The sequence below is a fragment of the Eulemur rufifrons genome, chromosome 29, assembly GCF_041146395.1.
Source record: "Eulemur rufifrons isolate Redbay chromosome 29, OSU_ERuf_1, whole genome shotgun sequence".
In the NCBI taxonomy this organism is placed as follows: Eukaryota; Metazoa; Chordata; class Mammalia; order Primates; family Lemuridae; genus Eulemur; species Eulemur rufifrons.
Genome location: NC_091011.1, coordinates 32,773,877 through 32,777,121, shown reverse-complemented (window position 1 = coordinate 32,777,121; position 3,245 = coordinate 32,773,877).

Here is a 3,245-nt window from a genome sequence, read left to right as displayed (position 1 = left end):
GATTGGAAGAAACTGCTTCCAGTGTGCTTTTAATATGCTGGGTAATCCACTGCTAGACACCAAGTATGAACTAGAAACATTCAGTACAGCATTAGATATTGTTAATATCAGAAGCTATGACAGCCAGCAAAAAATTTGGGCAAAACCGGAGACATACGCATTCCTGACATTCTGATAAGATTTTTATTGGGTAATTTTTTTTCTAACAGTCTGAAATTGTTTACAAGATTTGCTTTCAGCTATGAACGGACAGCAGTTCCAGACAGATCACAGTGTTGTTTTGTTTTGTTTTGTTTTTCAGGGTTTTTGTTGTTGTCGTTGTCGTAGTCGTCGTTTCTTTTTCTTTTTTTTTTTTTTCTTTTGGTCTTTGTTTTAACACTTAGTGCAACTCTTCCTAGTAAGAGTTCAAGATGGTGGAACCAAGATGAGGCTTTTCTCAGTGAAATAAACCACACTGTTCTCAAAGTCCAAATGCCAAAGGAACCTCACACACTGTATGTAATGTGCAATATTTTATGTGACATTTTGTGAGAAAAATTGCTCTGTTTCTCTGATATCCCTCTCTGTGTTTTCACATACAGGCACTTTGCAGTTGTGTTAGGATGAGGTCTGTGTCCCCCCCCAGTACATCCTTTGTCTTGATGACAGTAGCTCTGAGCACATGTTCCAGCAAGGGTTTTCAGCATCATTGAACAGCATAAAACTTTTCAAAGATGGTCTTAATTTGTTCCAAACCTATCAAGAACTTATTATCTCACCTTTCTTCTTCTGTCTTCCATCATTTCCTTTCTTCTTACCTTTCATCATTCCTTCCTTCCCTTAGACAAACTGAAGATTAACCATAATTGCCACTATTACTCAAGGGCTTTGACGATGTAGCTCATTTTGTTTACTTTCCAGGTTAACACAGTTGCTTTGTCCGATTCTGTTCTTTTAGCTGTGGAACCACTGAGGTGAATATGGCTTAAGTAATGTCACTGAATTTCTAAATGTTTGAATTATGTTAATGAAGGCATTGCTTATCTGTAGTCACTTTGAACTGAGTTAAGCTAGAAGTTCTGCCTTCGTGTGAAAAGACCAAAAAACAACAACAAAAAAACTTAACCTTTACACAAGTTGCCTTAGTGTCAAAGGTTAAAAATAAAGGACATTTATTTCTGAGATTTAAAGCAATTTACTGACTATAAGTAGGTTATCCTCCACCTCCAAAAATTCTATTACAGTGTACAACTCAAACACCCAAAGATATTGAGGTAGAATACTTTGCAGTATTTAATATCTGACAATGCTTTTGAAACAGTGGATGTTTCTTTTTATATATTTTTCTAACTCAAAGGATATATTAAAGCCATAAGTGAAGATTGTCATGCTTTTATTCAGAAATCTGAAAGAAACCTTAATTAAAACAAGGTTTTAGGGAAGGCCATGATATGAAAGATATGGAACAATGTGGTTTTAGTTAGAGAGGACTCTAACCTGTAAATCAAAGATGAAAGATTTCACTCAAGTAGAATTATATAACTCCCTTTTGTTATAGTCAGACCATATTTTTCATGCATTTGGTTTTTTTAGGATTACCATTTTAATTTAAAGACTTTTATTACATATACAAAAATGGCTCAATACTTGGTTTAACATCTTAGAAATTTGAGACACCCTTTGAAATAGGAAATCTGAAATAGAATGTAACTTAGTATTAGGTAAAAATTACTTTCATTGTATAAGAGTAAATTCAATCTAGAGTCATAGTAGTAATGAATTCTTTTGTAAATTTTATTTTCAGGATATGTTCAGAGAAATTCATACCAATCATATTTGCTAGCTCTTGTTATTTTGCAGTAATTGCTTGAGGAAATTTACTTAAAGAAAACCAAATAGTAGAGCCAAAGCAAAGGCTTAACAAAAAGACTCCTCCCCACTTTAAAATGGAAAGTTATATCATATTTTAATTGGAAACATAATTGTGTAGTTTTAAAATCAACTTCATAATTATAAATCTCTATTATTACTCTTCAGTCCTCCCAAATAGTTTGAGTGTTGAATAAGAAAATAAAACAGCACAGACATACTAATTTACTGACGTTTCCTACAACAATTGAACCACAAGTTAATGCTGAGCTATCAGTCTGATAAAGCCAAATCACTAGAAAATCGCCATAGTAATTTAGATTTAAAACATGACACATTAATGAGTTAATCATATATTCTTCCATGTGACACTCTGCCCAATGGGTTGCAGTTAGAGTCTTTAGGATGCCCCAAGAAGCAGATAAACTATGGAGAGGATTAATCACAGCTGAATGCAGTTGTAGAACCAGAATGTCAGTGATTTTTGATTATACCATTACAAGATGTAACGTAGCCCTAGAGGAACAGAATGGAGGCTTTTGGAGACTACCAATACTTCTCTTGAAATAGAACAGCACTTTCTGAAAGGGCAGTTTAACTTGGTTTAGTTTTCTTAATTTACACATTTAATTGTTATTGCTCATAATAGTTCCCAGTGAGAGGCCAGTAGAAGAGCATTAGCAATTATGTATCTCTTTCTGATCCTTAGTTTGAAGGAAAATCACATAGGCTCTCTCACAGTCTTATGATCACTCATACACAGTAAATAGAACTAATGATTTTTGAGAAATCTACTGGTAAATAATGCTAGGAGTTTAATTTAATAAGATTTCATAATAGGTACAAAAAGAAAGCTTAGGAAAATAAATGTTTTCTATTATAAAGTATAAGTTGGGGCCGTATACTAAACTGAAAAACACAGACAGTTTTATTAGATAGTAAGCAAAGTGGACCTCAAATGAAAACAGAGGTGATGTTATCAGTGCTTAGTCAATGGAAAGAACATTCCAAGATGAAATATTTTAACGAATTAACAGCATCAATTAGTGCAGATAGAAGTCAGCTTTCGGAGAAAACAGAGATAATTCCTGAAAAACTGGTATAAATCACATTTCCATTACCAATCCTGGGAACGACGTCTTGCCTTCAGTGTGCACTGCAACCTTAGGTGACACTCTCACTCACCTCTCACTGACAGGGTGGTGGCCTTGAAAGCAGGGCATCCTCTCCCACAAAGGCTTCAGAAATTACAGGACTGGTCTCTCCTCACAGTTCAGTCCTGTTTTATTTCTGGAGGTCAATCATAAAGCCTTGTGGATTTACTGGGTTTCTTTACAGACTCCATATGGAAGTAAACTAGAATGATCGTGTGGAAAGTCTCTAGGGAGAAAATTCCT